This window comes from Ambystoma mexicanum, chromosome 13 (assembly GCF_040938575.1).
Source record: "Ambystoma mexicanum isolate Mex_15411 chromosome 13, UKY_AmexF1_1, whole genome shotgun sequence".
Taxonomy (NCBI): domain Eukaryota; kingdom Metazoa; phylum Chordata; class Amphibia; order Caudata; family Ambystomatidae; genus Ambystoma; species Ambystoma mexicanum.
The window spans coordinates 819,556,998-819,567,870 of NC_090938.1; positions in this window are offsets into that span (position 1 = coordinate 819,556,998).

The following is a 10,873-nucleotide window of genomic DNA, read 5'->3' on the forward strand; positions in this document are numbered from 1 at the left end:
CCTCTCCCCACACAAGCGCCAGCAGCCAGGACTGGCCAATTGGAACATCTTTGAAAGCCTAACTGGGTCATATTTCCATCTATGAAGGAGTTTAATGGCACGCAATTTGTACTGACTAGCAATGCAGATCTGTGAGGTCCCTTTACATATTCTCTCCCAGAGTCTATATCCACCCCCATATCCTTTTCCCACCTTTGCCTTAGGCTCTCGGTTGACCCCTTCCCAGCATTCACAAGTGCACCATAGATAGCCAAGATTAGGCCCTTCGTTCCCATCCTTTTGTCTAGGAGTTCTCTGTAGGGGGCGAGGTCTCTCTGAATCTTCTCCCTCTGTTTCTCATCCGTAAGGGCCCCCTTTTAACTGAAGGTAGTAAAAGACTGAGAGGGGACCTATAACCAGAGACCCTTCCAGGTCGGTGATTGAAATAAAGGTGCCCGCCTTCCAGAGTTGGCCATCCCTGCCCAAACCCACCTCAAACCAAGCTTGGAACCTGTGCCCATATATGACTATGGGGGGATGACCAGGAGGTCACTCCTTGCATGTCAACCCGCTCCCGCCAAACATCCAGTATGGTGCCCAAGATCGGGTGGTCACTGTCCCTGCGTAGAAGCTTCGTTCTCGGTACCCACAGCCACTCCGTGACCCTGGCGGGGGCTAGATTGTTGTTGTCCAAGTGAACCCACTGGACTCCCTTCTGCCTTTGCAGGTGGGGCATTAGGACCCTCAGCTGTGCCGCTTCATAGTACTTTTTCAAATTCAGGAGTCCCCCACCCCCCCCTGTCTTTGGGCAGTGTAAGGACATCATATGCTACTCTCGCTTTCTTCCCCTCCATAAGAACTTCAGCATCGCCCCCTTTACCTCACAAAAGAAAGACTCAGCGAGGTGGATCGGGAGCATTTGAAACGCGTATAAAAATCTAGGGAGGCAAACCACCTTCAGGGCGTTTAAGCGCCCCAGCCAGGATATGGTCAGTTTCCCCCACCTTTCAAGGTTGACCCTCAACCCGGAACTCAGAGGGGGGAAATTAGCTATGAATACGTCCCCCAGTTCCCTTGTAAGAGGAATACCCAGATGTCCCATCTAACCGTTACTCCCAAAGGGGCAAATCTGTTGTCATCTCCCCCTCCCCCCCCCAAGTACCTTAAATGGAAATAGTACTGACTTGGCCCTCTTAATCTTGAATCCGGATAGGTCACCATGTTGTTCAATCAACTGGATCGCCCGAGGAATGGCGGTCAGGGATCCCTTGTGTGCAACAGCAAGTCATCTGCGTATAGGGCCACTTTGTACTCTACCCCCACTAACCATGAGACCTTCTACTTGGGGGTCTCTTCTGAGCCTCAGCGCCAAGGGTTCTACAGAGAGGGCAAATAGAGTCGGGGAAAGGGGAGAACCCTGCCTCGTGCCCCTGCTTAAATTGAATCACCGTAAGTAGACCCCATTGACGTCTAAATCCACTAACCATATCAAGGTCCGACCATGCAACCGGGGAGATCTCCGAACCTAACGCCACCTCCCAGAGCCCTCCTGAGACATACATATAGTCAATTCTGGTGAAAGTACCGTGGGGTGCCAAACACAAGGTATAACCTTTCTCATTCGGATGGTAACTCCTCCATGCATCCTTGAGCCCGAACACCTCCAACATCGCCATGTCCCCCACGCACCCCTTCCCCTGTGGTGCCTGTGCTCCGGACCCTCCCCCCTCCCTATCCAGCTAAATATCCACCCATATGTTAAAATCACCTCCCAAGATGATGTGGCTGGAGGCCTCAAGTATTATTTTCAGAATTGTCTATCGCAGGAACTGCTGCTGGCCCTTGTTTGGGTAATACGCATGTTCTGTACCGAGCCAACAACCATCAGAGACCTGCCTTCAACATCTGCCCATACTTTGGTAACCTCCATCCTCAGCCCTTTCCTGATGAGAATACCAAACCCTGCCTTCCTCAAGGGAATGGAGCACCAGTATTCCTGACCCAGTGTCCCCCCCCCGGGAACCCTCCTTTCCTCCCCCCTGGCATATTTGGTCTCCTGAAGGAACATCACGTCCAGACCCGCTCTACGGAATTCTCTTGCCACCAATTACCTATGTGGGGGGAATTCATTCCCTTGACATTTAACATGCCCACCCTAAGAAGACCACCCCTCTCAACAGCTGGTTCTACCGCCCTATTTGCCTATCTGCACCCCTATCACCACCTCTCATCCCGGGCAGCCATTTCCCATACTCCACCTCCCCACTGCTACTCACACTCAGCTTAAAGAAGACCCCGTTCCTGCCCCCTTCACTCCCACCCACCCCCTCCCGGAAAGGCATCCGACACCAACCGGTTAAAATCACCAGGCGGAACTCAGACCACCAGCGGGGACTGTTCACCCCATGGTCCCTCAACTGCACAACCTCCTAACCCCTGAGTCTGTCCCCCTCCCACCCCTCCGAATAGGCCAAGTCGCTGAGGAGCCCCTTTAATCTCCTGCAAGGGACACTTTCAACATAAAACCTCCCCTGGAACTCACACAGGGCCCCCACATATATGTGTACACCTCTCAACCGCCACTGCACCCCCATTTAACAACATTACAATGTACCCGGTGTGTTTCATGAGTTCACCACGGACAAAGCGTTCATTCTCCTGTACTTCCTGGATCCCGGTATGTGCCTCCGTTTCGTGCACTAGATGTGCCATTTCGTGTCGTCATCTGACCTTTAATCTGGGTTCTGCCTACTCTCTGGGTCACTCTCAGCTCGGGCATGCATCCGCCGATGTCTCTCTCCGTCCTCAACTTCTGTTTGTGTCCATCCAGTTCAAATGTGAGGGAGAAGGGGAAGCCCCATCTATAGCACACGCCTTTTTCCTGCACAGGGTCAGTGCGGATAGATCTTAGACGATCGTCACTCTCGCCGAGCCGTAGGTGATTGGACCCTTCTGCTTTGCTTTTTCCAAGATTTTGGCTTTATCGCTGTAGTTATGGAACCGGGCCAGGACCATCCTAGGACTACCAGCGGACCCCCCTGCTCTATGTATTCTCTCAATCTTCACCTCATCAATGGAGTCGTCCTCAAATACCAACTTAGTAATTTCATGGAGCGTTCTTTTCAAGTCCTGCTCCGAATGCCAAAGAGCCTCATGTTGTTCCTCCTTTCACGGTTCTCCAAATCGTCCATCTTTAAACGGAATTCCTCATACCAACTCTCCATTTCCGTTATTCGTAGGTCCATTTGTGTTTCCAGGGTACTCAATGTGGTCTGATTGCTTTCCACCTCCTCGAGTCGCTCCTCCATCTTGTCTATTCTCTTAGTAATCTTGTCGACCCTGCCTCCGATGTCTGCCTTCATGCTCCTTATCTCTTCCATCAGGGCCGCCACATCTCCTTTGGTTGCAGCTGATTCTTCTGCTGATGCTGCCATTTTGGGTTGAAAAGAGGTCTCGGACCCGGGACGTTGTGGAGCGTATTTGTAGGTAACCAACTTCTGCCTTACTTCTATGCACTCCATGTCGTCGACCTGTATGTGCCTTCCAACTCGCCCCGTCGGCTTAAACTCCCCCCTACTAAGGTGTTGCTTCCTCCAGCCCAAGGCTTTCTCCGGTGGCCCGGTGTTATCCTTGGCCTTGTGTCCAGAGCCTCTGCCCCTGTGGTGGGCACACGCCCCTAGGTAGGGGGCCCACACCACTAAGAAATGGTTTAGGACAGGGGGCAAGCAGACTACTCATCAACAAAAGCAGTATTTATCTCCTTGGGCCCAGTTGGTGTCAGGCTACTGCCTCCCAAGAAAACCTTTCCCTGTGCGTAAGGTCTATCCCAGTCCTTGCGCTACCCCTGCCCTCTCTGGTCAGCAGGTACGGCTATATGGGTACACCTCTGTCCGGAGCCCAGGAGGAGGAAACGCGCCCCAATATCGGGGGCCCACCCTTCCTTGGGCATACTGATTCCCCTCTGTGTAGCCTATATCACGTCTGTGTCCGGACCTGGCCACCTGGCCTATTCCACATCTGTGGTGGGCTCCCCTGAGCGTGACACGTCTTCAGGAGTTAATGAATCTGAGAGAACGGATTGTCCATATTATCTGGTCGGTAGAGCCAAGGGCCTCTGCTGCAGCCACTGAGTGGTGCGCATCCCCCTGGGTGCCCCCTAGCTGTTGTTTCAGGCTGGACCTCTTTGCAGTTTTGGACCGTTTCAGGGGGACCCTCCCTGGGAGCAGGTGTGTGCCCCGATGTAAACCCAGTTCTGGCTCTCCACTAAGGACCCCTGCGCCATGGATCCAACTCCACCATGATCACTGGGGGAAGGCGGCACTCTCCAATCACTACCTACACCCCAAGCACTACAATCCACCAATGGGCACCACGAATATGGGGAGGCCCTACGCCCCGCTGACCTTGATGTGGTCCGGGTTGCCACCGGTGGGCCAGCGCACCTTCCCCTCCATAGCACACCTTGTGGGTATTGGCCCGTTAGTATATACCCTTGATATGCTTTAGGGCTATGGGCCGAAGTTCTCCAGCTCCCCCACTTTGCTCCACGCCGGTGGGGGCGGGGGGCGTGCTCCACCAACCTGATCTGTAGGTCCTCAGGCACTCCTTCTCCCCCGATGCCCACAGGCGGGGGGTGGGGGGACGCGTTCCATCTCGTTCCCCGCTTCCAGAGTACATGAAACCCTGCAGGCTCTTCGCAAATCTGTTCCGCCAGACCCCGTCTGCACACGTGTAATGCTCCCGGTGAGGGCGCTTCTATTCCAGGTACTCGCAACGCTGGAGCCCATCCGGGACACCGGAACTCCTTTCAGGTCCCCTGCCGTGGCCCTGTGGTCCGGCGGATCACCCTGCAAGCCTTGCCATTTCCTCTGCCACCATGCAGCACCTCTAGGGGCAAAGAGCTCACTTGTGCTTTCCTTGCACCGCGGCTGATTACCAGGGAATTCCTGGACCAATTTCCTCCATGACGACGTGGTTCATACACCCTGCTGTTAACTGTTACTTGGGGTGGGGGGTGTTGGGGGTGTGTCCTGGCCCCGTGCATGCCCGTGAGCCCCCACACTAGACAGACCACACACTACACACGTCCATCTAGTTCGGGCTCCCTGGTCGCTCTATCGCATCTGGGAAAGCCCCGTTTATTTAACTTGCACGCGGCGACGTGCAACGTCACGCCACCGCGTGCGCGTCCCACACGGGGCAGCGCCACACTCCTCCTTTTTCGGGAGGAAACACAATTGCTATTATTAAACACTGCAAACCACACATACAAATAACATCAACATAATGAGCCCATGCCCCTTTAATGTCAGACACCCGGATCCCCTCACTCCGGTTGATCCTCCACATGTCCCAACACGTATTCGCTGAGATAAGCGGGTTTCCCTCGCCCAGCCCTCTGGGGGTACCTCCCGCTTACCTCCGGCACGGGAAGTCCACCAGTCACAGCTCCCCGGACTGGAGAGCTCTGGGCACTCACAGGGATTCCAACGTCCTCAGGCACCTCTGCCATATCAGGGTCCAGGGGTGGTTCAGTTCTGGAGTCTCCCAGCTTCTTGAAGAAGCTGACATTTCGGGTGACAGCAGATCGTCCATCCAAGGCCGTCACCATAGACCCTTTCACAGCCACCACGTCCAGTGGCTCCGGTTCGTAGGGGAGCGAGAGTTTGCCATGGGGGTGTCTGTTTCGAATGAGCACCTTGTCCCCCGGTTCCAACCGCTGGGGGCGAAGACCCCTTCGCAGGTTCTCCTGGTCAATCCTGGTCCTCCTATCGGCCTCAACCTGCTGAGTGTCGATCACCCCGGGCTCCTTCTCCCGGACCTCAGGCAATAGACCCCAGGGGCATCGCTTAAACAGGGCCTCCGCAGGGGCGACCCCGGTGGAGGCGTGTGGAGTGGTGCGGTACACCCGCAGGAATTGATAAAGGGCGCGTTGGAGGGGCTGCCCTTGTCCCTGAGCAATCCTGAAGGTCTTATTCAGGGTCCGCATCAGCCTTTCAGCGTCTCCATTAGCACGAGGCCACAACAGGGATATCTTCCTGTGCTTGATTCCGCAGCTCTCCATGAACTCAGAGAACCGCTCACTTTGAAATGGCGACCCATTGTCCGAACACAGAGTCACAGGGAACCCATGGGCCGCAAATATCTTTTCCACCGCTCCGACCACATGCTCAAATGCCACGGACTCCACGAACTCCACCTCTGGGTACCGGGAGTACTCATCAACAATTGCAATGAAGTGGGTTCCCACGGCCGTGGACCCAAAGCCCGCATGGACGACCTCCCAAGGGCGGGTCCCCCGGGGCATCGCCTCGATGGTCAGCTCTCGCTGCACGGGGGAGGCTGCCTGGCACCACACACACGCCACCGCAAACTCATCCACCCTTCTTTCCAAGTCTGGGAACCAGACTTTCTGCCGCAGCCTCGCCTTGGACTTGGCGGCACCCTGGTGTCCCTGGTGGGCCAGAGTAATCACCTCCTGTACCTTGCACTGGGGGACCACGATGCGATCACCCCGGAGCAGCAAACCCGATTCTGAGAAGGACAACTCGTCCTTCACCTTCCACAGCTGCTCGAGTCCAGTCCTGGCCTCCTGGGTCCGCCCCACCAGAGCCTCCAAGATGGATTTCCAGGAGCCGTGTTGCATCAAGTTCTTTAGGATCTGAAAACACTCATCCACTGCCGCTGCACCCTCCAGCTCCGACAGGGGCATCGCATTTGGCGTGGCCCCTTCCACCACCATCCAGACATGGTCATCGGCCTCCTCTGCACAGGTGTCATACTCCTCTCCCCCGCGCACTCCGGGATGTCGGGAGAGGTAGTCCGCTGCATTGTTGGCCCCCCGCCGGTACACCAGGGTGACTCCATACTCGAGCAGGGCGAGCATCCATCTCTCAATCCTGGCCGGGGGCTTTGAGGACGACCCAGCCAGAATCGGGAGGAGGGGCTTGTGGTCAGTGACCACGGTCACCGGGCGCCCCAAGACACAGAGTCGAAAATGTCTGCATCCCCAGAGGACCGCCAGGGCCTCCTGCTCAATTTGGGAGTATCTTTGCTCCGTGTCCGAGAGCACCTTGCTGGCATACGCCACTGGGCGAATGCTCCCATCTCGGTCCACCTGAGTTAGAACAGCCCCCAGGCCAAATGGACTCGCGTCCACAATGATCTCCGACGGCAGCGCCGGGTCGAAGAACGCCATGGTGTCTTCCGCTGTTAGTGCACTCTTGATGTCCTCAAAGGCCGACTGCTCCAGTGGGCCCCAATGCCAGACTGTCTCCTTCTTCGTCAGCGCCCTGAGCGGCTCGGACCTCGAGGCCAGGTTTTGGATGAAGAGCCCGCAGTAGGTCACCATACCGAGGAAGCTTCTCACGTCCGACACCGACTCCAGGGGCTGCGCCTTCTTAATGTCCTGGACCTTCCTTGGATCTGGTGACACCCTCCCCCCCCCTTGAACACAAACCCAAAGAACTCAATGGAGGGGCGCAGGAATTCACACTTGTCCCTGTGAAGGGTGAGGCCCAGTGACTGCAGCCTCTCAAAGGTCTTTGCCAGCCTCCTCAGATGGTCCACCTCCGTCTTGGCAAATACCAGAATGTCATCGCTAATGTTGAGGACACCCTCCAGATCAGCGAGGGTGCCCCGTATGATGTTTTGAAATACTTCCGCAGCCGTTGACACCCCAAAGCTCAACCTCTTGTACCTGTATAGCCCCCGGTGGGTGGTGAACGTGGTTATGTACCGGGATTCAGGGTGGAGGACAACCTGATGGTATCCTGCTCGCAGATCTAGCTTGGAGAAGAATCGGGCTCCTTGCACCTCGGCGATAATGTCATCGATGGTCGGGGTGAGGTGCCGCTCTCTCTTGATGGCCTTGTTGGGCAGCCTCATGTCCACACAAATACGCACAGAGTCCGGTTGTTTCGGTTTCCTTGCCACAACAATAGGAGATACCCATGGCGTCGGGCCCTCGACTTTCTCAATAATATCCAGATTCACCAGGTTGTCTAGCTCTTTGTCAACCTGCTCCCTCAGATGAAACGGCACCCTCTGGTGCTTTAGGGCAATGGGTTGTACAGACTCGTCGATATGCAGCCTGACCGGGTCACCAGTCATCATCCTGATGCCGTTGAAGAGGGCAGTGTACTTGTCGAGCAGGTCATTGATGTCCTTCAAGTACACCGAGTACGCGAAAATGACAATCCCCAGGGCCTCTGCAGCGGCACAACTCAGGAGCGTGTTGTTGCTCACTGGGGTGACATAGAACTGAGCCTTGATTGTCGAGCCCTCATGCTCCACCTTCGCCACAAATGCACCGTCCAGCGGTATAGGCTCCAACCCTCCAAAGGCAAATATGCGGGCTCTCGGTGTGGCCAAGTCTGGTGGCGGGCACATGGTATCGTAGTGTCCCCTCGCCATGACATTGACTGAGGCCCCCGTGTCCACCGGAACCGGCAAGTGGTTCACCTCCACCACACACCTTGGCTGCCTCCTGCTCTTCCCTTTCAGGATCCCCACGCTCGAAACAAAGAAAATGTTCTCTTCCTCGTCTTCCTCTGCCTCATCCAGCTGGGCCTCCTCCTCACCTTGGTCTACCTGGGCCACATTTGGTGGTCGGCTCTGGCGCGGAGTACACGTCCGGGCCGGACCTCTCGGTACCAGCACCGGCAGAGCCGCTCTGCACACTCTTGAGAAGTGGTCCGGCAGGCCGCACCGGCCACAAACCTTCCCCGCTGCCGGGCACTCTGTCGGGTGGGGGAGGTCATAGCCACAATTCTGATATGACTCCCCTGATCTTCCTGCCCTGTCCCGGGGTCCTCCACCAGGTCTTCTTGTTCCTCTGCCACCCCGCCAGACCGCAACCACCTCCTCCGACTTCATCGAGCGTGACCCCGCCTCCATCTTATTGGCGCGAGCCTCGGCCACCTCATGACACCGGCCTAGTTCCAATATGCGGGGTAGGGTGAGGCTTGGCTCTCTCAGGACCTGCCTCCTGAGTTTGCCAGAGGAGCATGCCTGAATCAACATTGTGCGCATCATGTCCTCCCCGTCCCCCCATGCGCATCCTTGGGAGAGGCGGCGCAGGCGGCCATAAAAGGTATCCAGAGTCTCATCGTCCTTTTGCTTGGCCGACAACATGACAAACCTTTCGTAGTCCACATTGGCAAGGGGCAGAAAGTGAGCAAGCAGGACTGCCTTGGCCGCATCATAAGACTGGTCCACCGGGGTGAGTGATTCGAAGATCTCCTGGACCGCAGGCCCCGCCGAATACAACATTGGGGCCACCATGCTGTCATTGTCTGTCACCTGAGCAGCTCTGAAGTACATGTCCAGGCGAGCAACCCACCTCCTCCACCGAGGCCCCATGCTTGAAGGTGGGCCCGATGCATCGAATTCAGGGATGGGCTGCAGGGCAGCTTGGGCAGCCTGGCCTCTAGCTTGAGCCATGACGGGAGGTACTTGAGGAGCACCTAGCTGTGCCCCGGGGAAAACCTGGGGTGCAGGCAGCTGACCCCCTCCCTGCGGGGGCTGCTGTGGGGCCTGTTGAGGTTGTAGCGCTGGTCGCTGTCCTGGAAGCACTGGAGGCTGTAGGGCCTGCTGAGGCTGGGCCACCTGGTCACCACCCTCCTGATCATCAGAGTCACTCATGGGCCTGAGCGCACAGGCACCCCCACCTTGTGTCCTGGGGGCCGCAACTCAATTGCCCCTCAGCACCACACCAACAGACCTTCTCCCCCTCTCCAGGCACAATGGCAGTCCAAACTAGGGGATCTGTGACGATGCACCAGACGAGAAGAAGAGCATCCACTGCAGCCAACCTCGTGATGATGAAGGAGACAAAGAAGAAGCCACAGCGTCCTGATGATGAAGGGAACAAAGAAGAGCCGTGCCTCCACCTTGCTGCAGGCCACAGTGGTGTGGATGTCCCAAAAATTAAGATGGTGGAGTGGACTAATTCGGCCCAGCCATGTTAGTCCTTCCCCTAGCTTTCACTCGACGTAGGAATCCCAAAACTGGAGTAAAATACACAAATCAGGCATGGGCATGCAGGTTATGCCGCCTGCAATCAGAATATCCAAAAATTGGACCTGGATCGCTTTCACCCTCCAAACTGGAGCCTGGTGAAACTCCATGGCCTCATAAACAAAATGGCAGCCAGCCGCGTGTACGGTTCGCAGCCACGGCGTGAAACGAAACACTCACGAACGTTCCGTGTCATGGAGAAAAATTTCGGAATGCCTTTCACCGCCGGGCCCGGGCATCCGTCTGCACTCGTCGCCACTGTTGGGGGTGTGTCCTGGCCCCCGTGCGTGCCCGTGAGCCCCCACACTAGACAGACCACACACTACACATGTCCATCTAGTTCGGGCTCCCCGGTCGCTCTATCGCGTCCGGGAACGCCCCGTTTATTTAACTTGCACGTGGCGATGTGCAACGTCACGCCGCCGCGCGCGCGTCCCACACGGGGCAGCGCCACAGGAGGATGCAAAGTGGGAGCTCAGGGACCATGTGACGGAAGGACTACGCACAGGCAGCCAGCATCTGCATGCCCCCTGGTGGCCTCCTGCCATAGGTATTTTTAACTACTTGTGGTTTAAAGGCCGGTGTAACATAACTTTTTGCTACCGTCAAAAAATCCTATAGCCCCAAACGGAGCATACGTCATGCGTGTGCGCATGCTCAGCAAGTAATAGGATACTCTACCTACTTCCTCTTCTTCCTGGCTCCTTCTCACCAATCTTCTGTTCCTCCGATGTTTCACACTGTCTTCCTCCTGCCTGCACCCATTGATGTTAACTCATTCTCCTTCCACTCCCCCTTCTAAACTACTCCCACTCCTCCTGAACCCACCACCACTACTACTATTATAACTGCTCCTGCTACCACTCCCCCTCCT